This window comes from Lissotriton helveticus, chromosome 4_1 (assembly GCF_964261635.1).
Source record: "Lissotriton helveticus chromosome 4_1, aLisHel1.1, whole genome shotgun sequence".
NCBI lineage: Eukaryota > Metazoa > Chordata > Amphibia > Caudata > Salamandridae > Lissotriton > Lissotriton helveticus.
The window spans coordinates 977,806,634-977,817,041 of NC_136063.1; the positions used below are offsets into that span (position 1 = coordinate 977,806,634).

At 42.6% G+C, this 10,408-nt stretch overlaps 1 long non-coding RNA gene across 1 annotated transcript; it reads left to right on the forward strand.

Moving 5' to 3' along the window:
- The first annotated feature begins 8,827 nt into the window (after positions 1 to 8,827).
- Positions 8,828 to 9,606, forward strand: LOC144827394 (uncharacterized). The gene is made up of 3 exons (XR_013610168.1): positions 8,828 to 9,157; positions 9,250 to 9,353; positions 9,504 to 9,606. It is a non-coding gene; the product is annotated as an uncharacterized LOC144827394 (long non-coding RNA).
- Positions 9,607 to 10,408: the final 802 nt, after the last annotated feature.

The following is a 10,408-nucleotide window of genomic DNA, read 5'->3' on the forward strand; positions in this document are numbered from 1 at the left end:
GTTATAGCATTTGTATTAAGTTTGTGAGCAACCGAGCGCAGTTCCGTGGTTCGCTCAGCCGTTAACCTGGTACGCTGATTATCCTGATCTTCCTCGCTCGAGTCCTCATTCGGGGCCGTAGGCGGAACATACGGAGGTGGGCAACGATCTAGCAACGAAAAATCATCTGACTCATTAGTAAGGACAAGATAAAGAGGACGTCGAATAGGAAACTTACCATTAACTTGCAAATTACGTTCTCGAATCTCCTTCTCTTTCTGTTCCTGCAATTCTTTTTCCTGCAACTGTAAAGCTTTATCACGAGTAGCCTTTCGCTGCTCCTTGTCCGCCAAGGCTTGTTCACGCTTCATTCGTTCACGCACTGCTTTCTCCCACATACGCACACAATCAAACATATCCTGTCTAGACCTGCGCTGAAACAAACACTGCTCCACATACTGAACCTTTCGCAGATCAAACGACCCATGTAGTGGCCATTGCAATTCAAGATCAGTTTTTGTATATTTGTGCCATAATGTACTATACATAATGGGAGGAAGGCCAAATTTTATGTACATTTCACGATTAGGTGTCCCCTCTGGGGGAGCCGGCTGAGATTCATTTAATCGATAATTGGTACCATTTCCAAAACAGCACATTCCTCGAAGTGTTCTTAGAACAGGCATGTCAAAATATCCCGAAAACGCGATATTACAAAAAATGGCACTTAAATATGTTTTACACACGGTGTGCCGTTCAAACAAATACAAAATCAGAGAAATATCTCTACATGCCTGTCTATGTGAGGTGCACTCCACATATAATTCAAATCATAGGTCCAAACGTTAGCTAACTCAAACAAATTCAAAAAGCCACAGTAAGTGTCAGTAGACTACCTTACCAATCACAAGCTTACCAAATATTTTCACACGTCCAGGTTCCAACTGCCAAGTTCCGTAATCGAATCAGCCAAACGGGCACTACACGACAACCCAACCGATCAGGATCTCAGTTGAGGACCGGCGCCACCTGGAAGGTAGAGACAGAAGGAAAGGAAAAAACACCGTGGATGCCAAGACTCGGGTCACTCAGTGGCAGCGTATGCGTCCATGGCGAGTTTCCAAGCCTTCGTCGCGACCTCTCCTTCGGGCATCCGAGTCGCCGATGAGTCCCTTCGTGGTCGCCAATTTGTGGTATTGGGTTTCGTCAGGTCTACAAACTCTGCAAAAACTCTCGAACACCATAGAATAGAAGTTGGCACGGAAACTGGAAAATGCAAAAGACAAGTTTATTAAGACCCCATGGGGTGGTGGTACATTCCTACAGCACCCTTCGGCAATGCAAGAAGTATCACACCGAACATCGGTGCGCGACCTCTTTTATACAATTGTAACAGTAATAAAAAGGTAGGCGGTATACTCTTTTCTCAGTTTAGGTACATAAAAGGGCATTTTTGGAACACAGCCAACTCGTGGGAGGAGTTTAGTACCACTGGTCAGTTTTAGAGAACATTCCTAAGAGGTGACCACTCATTAATCCAAATGTTCGAGTACGCATGCGTGAGCTTGACCAGTGCTAACAATAGCCTGTTGCCGGGCAAGATAAATGGTCATTGGCATGGAGGAAGGACAAAAGGGCATGCTGACCATGAGGCCGCATGTTCATTCAAAATGGAAGCCGACAAATACAAAATGGCCCCCGCACGTTAGGTCAAGTTAACGATGAAAACTCGTGTAGCTGAGCTAAATGCTAATTCAGTTGCTGCCAAATTACGACAATAGCACTACATTTCCTCCTTTATCCGATTGCCGGATGATGACATTTACATTGGTTTTCAATTTCTTGATCAATTTGTGATATTCCATGTCTCTGTAATTCCGTCTCCTAGTAGCATTAGTGTTTTTTAGGAACAGATCTTTCCGCTCTAAAGATACTTTATCATGGAACATGTCCAGATTATCCTTCAGCATTAGTGGGCAAAATTTCGATTTGGGTCTGAATGGTGTAGTGACTGACACTAATTCAGATCCCCAGCCGGGGGTAGACTGCGACTGTGGTACATCCTCTTGTAGTTCTAGTAACTCCTGTAGCAGAACAGATCCAGAAGTGGGTGGACTAGATGACACAATGTTGGGTCCTGCTGTCAGAGTTCTGTCGGATGTTTTGTGCAGACAGTGATACTTTTTAAGTTTCAATTTGCGCACATACTTAAATAAATCGATTTTCGTACCTGCGTAATCAAAGTCGCTCCTGGCACTGAATGAAAGGCCCAACGATAATAGCGATGATTCTTTCGGGGTGAGCACAATATCTGACAGGTTCACCACTATCTGTGCGTCGGCTACTTGGAAACTTGTTTCCGTTGCCATTGTCGCCGTTGTTTCTTCTGCCTTCCGCCTGCATTTCCGACGTTTGTTGCACCGTCTCCTTTCTGTGCGTTTGGAATTGTTGGTTTGTTTGCGGCAGCACCCCGGACACCAGAGCGAAGGGTCTGTTTTCGATCCTGTTGGACCACTTCTAACTCTTGTGCCAGAGTGAATTTGCGAAACCCCGACCTCTGGCTACGTTTTAACTCATTATCAGATTCACTGTCCACAATCGAACTCCCCTCCGAGATTGATGAAGCCTCCGCCGTTGCCGTACTATTGGGTAGCCCAGATAATGCTGTGCTGGCGGTAACTTTTTGTCGGGATTTAAGGTTATCGTACTTCTTGGAAAAGGTAAAAATTTGGCCATGTTCGTAATCTAGGCGATCCCTTTGGAATTTGAATGCTTTGCGCCTCATAATAACATCCTCTTCTCTCTTTAGTCTCACAACCATTTCCTCTCGATATTTGACTGACAGTGCAGTACTCGGTAGCTTTTCAATTTCCTCATTTAACCTGTCTATCTCCGCTAGGAGTTTCACTCAGTCACTCTCCGCATATTTGATGAGGATTTCAATTAACCTGCGGGATGAGTCTAAATTACATTCAGCCCAGTCCGACAACATCCGAGGGTCCGGGTTCTCGTAAGAAGGGGCTAACATTATCCTCAGACCCCGTGGCACCCTTCCGACCTCCAAGTAACCCGTCAGGGAGCTATGCTCCCACCACTTTGCCTGTTCGGATTTACAGCATTTTCCCAACGATTTGAACAGATCCTTTAGATTGCTATGAGGTTCCTGTGCTGCACTTGATGTTATGTTGAGTACTTGTTCCCCAGCCGGGGAATCGGCAAACATGCCCTCGCTGCCTCTACACGCCCCCTTAACGTGTCTGCGGACATGGTGTATGTTTGAGCAAAATCACTGTTTAAGTTGTTCCGTCCTTTAAACAATGTCAAGCGACGGCAACTCGCACACTCCTCACGGGACCTACTGCAGAGCTTAGACGGCTTGTCAGGTACTAGCGGTACAGCTCCCATCCGTGACCAGCAAACGCCGATCTCTGACCTGGAACTCCTCCGACAACTTCCCCGCGTTGCGGTCAGAACTTCCACTCTCCCAGGGTACCGGCGGCTTCTCCTACTCGGAGCTGTAGAAAGATTCAGTGGAACGGAATTGTTGCTTCTTGCCGCACTTGCCCTGAATTGTGGAGGGGTTTCGCCAAATCCGAGGACGCACTCCCGGAGGTATCTGAGATAGATTGTCGTCTGACAGCAATTCCAGCTGTAAAAAAGACGAAGCGAACCCAGTAATCGTGCGTAGTTATTTTATTAAGCTCAACACCAATCCGCCATGACGCGCTTCGGCCCAACGAGGCCTTGATCACATGACAGCGTCAAAGGGGCCGACCTCCTATTTTTAAAGTGCAAGGTGCCATCAATTCATAGACATAAAAGAACACTTTCACTATGTCAAAATATGTGAACTTGGCGCAGTGTGGGATTTTTACAACACCAAAATAGAGGCAAATTGTACCCCTAGTTTTGCACATGATATAGAATTCACTCATAGCAGCATTAGAGTAGGCCACATGTATATATATAGTCCCAAAAACCTCAATTTTTCCAGGGGCCTTCGACTCTGCAGGGCGGGCTCTGAAAAACAGGAATGGAGAATCCTGTGGTAAGTATTGCAAAGCACAAGAAGAGCCCACAGCTTCGGCATCATGTTGAGCTGACATTTTATTCGCCATAGTGTGGCAGCTTAAACAACTCACTAAATCCTTACGCATTTGGGCGCGAAAATGCGCCTTGGTCACAGGTGAGTGTTCGCGCATCCAATTGATCATGTGATCTCAGATCGCAACTGCGAGTCCCATAATGCACCAAATGAACAGCCCCTACATTATGGCATGGCATACCACCATCTCCTTGCTGTATAAACAAGATGTATATTGGTGATGAAATTAAAAGCATACTGCCCTTAGCTGCCACACAGAATATTTGCTCGGCATGAGAAACACGACTGCCCGAGAGAGGACGACTCCTCTCTTATTTTCCTTTCTCTTTGCCGACACTAAATATTTGTGGAAATCCGTTGACTGGTGTGGTAGAAGATTGTGTCATGCCACCTCAATAAACACAGTCCCAAAAACCTCCATTTTTCGGGGGCCTCCGAATCTGCAGGGCGGGCTCTGAAAACAGGAACGGAGAATCCTGTGGTAAGTATTGCAAAGCACAAGAAGAGCTCACAGCTTCGGCATCATGTTGAGCTGACATTTTATTCGTCATAGTGCGGCAGCTTAAACAACTTATTAAATCCTTACGCGTTTCGGCATGAAAATGCCCCTTGACCACAGGTGAGTGTTTGAACATCCACCATCCATAATTTCATCACCAATATGCATCGTGTTTATACAGCAAGGAGATGGTGGTATGCCATGCTGTAATGCAGGGACTGTTCATTTCGTGCATTATGGGACTCGCAGTTGCGATCTGAGATCACATGATCAATTGTATGTTCGCCACTGGAAATTGGCCTCTGCACACATGGTAGATTAGCATGGCACCAGGACCAAAAATCTGAACCAGGCTACCAGATACATACAGTCGTGCACTCAGGGCAGGGGAATATGACTGTACATCACAACAGGTTCATTGCCATCCCTACACTGTGCCTAATATGAAGAAGATTTTTCTCCATTACAAATATCATTCAGGGTTCACCATAGGACATGAGTTTCAGTTCTTCCTAAATTAATCCCCCTTCTAAAGTAATGGCTCTAGTCTAAACTTTAAGTTCTGTGTGACTCCTTCTGGGACTTGGGGAACTCAGGGGAGAATGTTGTTTTTCTGCTACATTGAAAGCCATTTCAAGTGTACATTTCGCTCATGGGTTTCCTCCAAGAAACAGGTTTGTGGGCTCCTTACAATAATAGCTCATCAGTTGGCTACATTAGAATCTCTGGTTGTGTCCATTTACATGTGCAAGTACTGAACAGAGCTCAGCACACCGGGCAAGACATGAACACCAGTAGTTTATTGCTGATGAGATTGATGCAATTAGAAACTCCCATTGGCACACATTACTAAATCTTGTTCCTTTTTGGCCTTTCCAGCTAAGATCCCTCTAGGAGTCTGGATGTTCATGTCACTCTGTTAGTGGTAGCTGTTTTCAACTGGGAGGGAAAGTGAGCTTGTTTTTTAAAGTCTGCTTCAAACTTACGGTATGGTTAAGAGTTTGGAAGATGGGATACTCCATCACAAATGTGATGGATCTCCCAACCACCGTATTACAAATGCCACAGGAAATACTGCACTTGTAATATGGCGGACCGGATATCTGTCATGTTTGTGACACAGTATCCTATCCGCCAAAGTGTAAATCAGGCTCGTAGTTAGCAGTCTTTATTTTCCTCAGGAATCAGCGTTGTTGATATCTTCTGTAAAATCCAGGAAGTGTTCCAATCTTTAGACAGTGTAGTAATTCCAGATTCCCTGGGTGGGATGCACACTACATTGTTGGTTGAGTGGATGAGAAGGCATACCTTCTCACTGTCAGATTGTGATTCACTGGAACACAGAAGGTACTAACTGGGATGAGCAGGACAGTTCTCGTTTGATCTGATTCTTTTATTAGGGTATTTGACTTCCACCACGCATTGTGCGTAACAACATTAAAAACTGTTAAAACACATTAAATTCATAACAGATAGTTCCCCGGTACATGGCTAAATAAGGTGGTGTCCTGAATATAGTATAGAATGAGTCTTTGTTAGAGATGTTAGCTTTCCCTCACTCCCATGGTTTGAAGTCCCAAGCTGTTTCTTTGTTTTGTTATCATTTCAGATTTGTAGATTTCCATGTAAGTTTTCTTGTACCTTTCTGATTGTAAGTTTAGATCTCAATTTGATTATGTGAATTTCTAGAAAGAAGGTCCTTGTCTCCATATATCCCTCAATATGGCAATGACTCGGTTTGAAATAATTGTAGGGGATAAAGAGCAAGAACGACATCATCTTATCTGTCCTCACAACACCTGAGTTTTTTATGGGCTTGAGTGGGTACAGTTTTCTGCTTTCACTATGTAGAAGTATGCAAAACAGTCATGAATCGAATGCCTCAATTATTCTCAGCCACTGGCAATTACTTAGGCCTCATCCAAATACATTGTGTTTTTGCACAGAATGCCACCTCAGTTTTGACCCAATAGTATGCAAATCAGCTTTGACCCTGCTCCAACTGGAACAGTCCAGCCTGAACCACCAAGCCAGGCACTCCCTGAACCAGAACACAAGCAATCCAGGACCGGATTAACCCTAGTTATGGGCTCGTCAGCCAGGAACAGCTTAGTTCCAGTGAGAGTGTGCTTGGGACCCACATCTGGGCATACCCATCCCACTTAGGGGGACACACAAGTATACAAAACAGTGATGGATGAAATGCTTGAATGAATCTCAGCCACTGCTAATTAGTTGGGACTGCTTCCCAATACATTGTTATTTTGCGCAGAATGCCACCTCAGTTTGGACCCAGCAATAAGTAAATCAGTCCTGACCCTGCTGCAATAGTCACAAGTCAAAGTATATAATTCCCTTTGGGCGAATTATCATGAACAAGCAAATTATTGCCAGTATGCATACATTCAACAATGAACAACATGAACTTTTAGCATGGAAGCAATGTACAAAATATTCAAAATTTTAAGAAAAGCACAATAAAAAGTAGATCTGCACAGTTTATTCAGTCAATTTCTCCGCCTCCGGAGGAATTGTTCTGACATTAATGATTATTACAAACATGCAGATGTTCTTAAAACAAAATTTAGAGAGAGAGGATATCTGAAGAAACTTCTGTCACATTCTATGAAGAGAGCGAGATTCTATGACCGTGATGCACTGGTTCAGAATGTGAAAAAAGAAAAAGATCCCCTTAACAAAGTTGTGTTTGTCAGCAAATTTTCCAATATGAGCAACCAAATCAAAAATGTGGTAAATAAGCACTGGCATATCTTAAATCATGAGGAAGAATTGGCCCTAGAGAAACCTCTTTTCGCTTTTAAAAAGAACAAAAACTTGCGAGATCTATTGGTACATACGTACAGAGATGAGTTGGTTGATAACCAAAGAACACTAGATGGCACAAGGGTAATTGGAACAACCAAATGTGGGATGTGCAACATCTGTGCTCAGTGTATGGTAGGATCAGAAATTGTGTGTAATACCAAGACAGTCAAATGCAAGACCCATAACAACTGTAGAAGCAAAAATATTATTTATCTCTTAAAGTGTCCATGCGGCCTCAGCTATGTCGGAGAGACAGGGAGGGAGGCACGCACGAGGTTTCAGGAACATAGATCAGCCATAAAAACAAAAAAGATCACTGCCCCTATTGTTGCCCATTTTCTAGAGAAAGGACATGGGGAATCAGATTTCCACTGGTTTATTTTGGAGAAAATTAAAATTGGCAAGAGAGGTGGCAATATTGTCTCTAGAAGAAAGGAGAGAGAGCAGTGGTACATTTCATATCTCGATACTGTAAGAAGAGGTCTGAATTCGAGAGAGGAGTGGGACCGCATTATTGGGGCTGTGTAATTATTCCCCTTTGCTGTCATCTATTTAGAAAACACATGAGCTGTACCACCTTGCCAATTTCTGATCGTAAGGATCTGGGATGACATGCTGGGTACTATAGGGACTGGTTATTCATAGAATGATAGAATGATAAAGGGAGAACGTACTTAGAGTCATAGGACCAACCACTATAGTTGTAATCCAGAGGAATTATTCACTCCAAAGATGTATATATCTAAGAATTCTGTAACAGAATCTTACCACTCTATGATAATAAACCACTATTATTATACACTCATACCTTAGGAAGTAATAGAAATAAATGCGACTTAAACAAAATATCGTTCACCTGCTTATTTTTAGCGGAGAACATATGGCTTCTGTATATAGCGTATATTTGGTGTGTTGGATATATTTGGCATTGATTCCACGTGATGGTCAAGGGCACTGCTCACACTGCGGGCGGTGTCGATACTCGGGTGGAAGTGAGTATTTTCCGGCTCTGCTTCCATGAGAGAGTCCGTTGTTTGTTTCGATAACACTGGTGGCCATGTGACAGGAAGATCTGTGGCACTTCCTGTATTTATCGTGTATTTAAATCAGTAACTGGAATAGCGGATTGTTTGCCGACTCCAGCCACGTTTGTCCACACGCGGGACGCCTTTGCCTCAAGCGCCATAGGTAAGGGATTGGGTGTGCTCGTCTGAATGCGAGCGGCATAGGTAGAATTAAGTCCCTCTGCCGTTTGGTATCCGCCTGTATATTTAACAGGAGATACATGCTGCAAACTTTGCAGAATGACCGATTATCATGCCTGCTTTTAAGCGAGCGGCTGAAGTATAATCAAGCCCCTATCGTCTGTATTATCAACAGGGAGTGTACGCTGTAAGTTTTGCAGCGCTACCAACTATTGTGCAGCGTTTAAATGTGACCGCCATGAAATGTATTTAAATCCCATAACTTGTGGTATCCGTCTGTATCTAACAGGGATCACAAGCTGCAAGAATTTCCAGCGCAACAAATGATCAACTCATTCGGTGAAAGCTTTTAAGAAGTAAGCCATCTTTCTTTGCGCTGGCTGATTTTGGTTTAGATTTTTAGTATCGAAGTGACATTCATTAGAGTGTAAAACTGATGTGTGGACTCTCCTTCCATTGTTTAGGGAATGTCCATACCTCAATCGTATGAGTCTTAATGACCGTACCTATACCGCGTGTGAGGCACTTTCACTGCATTTTTATGTAAGTATAATGGGGAAGTGTGCTTACAATATGCGTTTGTTTGTTTAAGTAGGTAGAGTCCATAATGACCTTTCTGTTAATTACTCACATAGATATACGCACTGACAAGTGGCATATGTGGAGTAATAAGCAGCAGAGAAACTACGTAGAATATCTGTGTGATTGACCGCTTAGGATCATCTAGACACATTTGGAGGTGAGCACCCCTGTAGTGAATAACAATAATTGGAGAAACCTAAAGAGTTGTGGACTATCTTTTTCTATAGTGTGACAGTAAACACCACCCCTTAAAAAGTATGGTGGGTGCTGACACTAAAATACTATGTTTATCCATTTTTATATATAGAGGACAATATCATTTTAACTTGGAAGGGATAGTTCGCTGGACGAACATCCTGTGAGACTGGGAAGGAGGCAGAGTACCCCTGACCGAAACTGTACGATATATAGCTCTTGAGGTAGGTGGTGTATTATGCTCTCTCTAATATGGCCACCTCTCTTGTCTAAAGATGAAACCTGAAGGGTAGCTCTTAGTTTCTGAAGTTTAAGGATGTTCACTATGTATGATATTTAGCATAGAATCTCATATTTGGAGAGATCTTTAGAGACTGTTTTGAGATATCTTTATAATCGCAACTAATGTTATGATGTATATGTATTTTGTCTGCTTATTTAACATGGAAGCAATGGTTGAGGGATGTAGATATTTGCATACATTATGTTTTTTTAAAAATGTCAAATCTTTTTGTACAAAAGAATGTGAGTATATCACTAAAAAGTATTAAGATTTGGTTTGTTTCAATTTCAGGCACATTGGGAAACATACATTTTTTTTTGCCTGATGAAGGTGGTTAAATATTAACTACACCACCGAAACGCGTCGATGCTCAAGGAGTAATACTAGGAAAACGAATTAAGGAAAATTCTGTATTTGTCGAAATTTAATCCTTTGCCTGTACCTCCTTTTTTACTGAAATGTTTGATTTATTTTGTATATAATGTCTGTTCTGTGTATGTTTCCCATTTTTAACAAATTATATTGTATGGTAATAAACTGTGCAGATCTACTTTTTATTGTGCTTTTCTTAAAATTTTGAATATTTTGTACATTGCTTCCATGCTAAAAGTTCATGTTGTTCATTGTTGAATGTATGCATAGTGGCAATAATTTGCTTGTTCATGATAATTCGCCCAAAGGGAATTATATACTTTGACTTGTGTCTATTGTGGAACCCTATCCCTGTGGTCCAG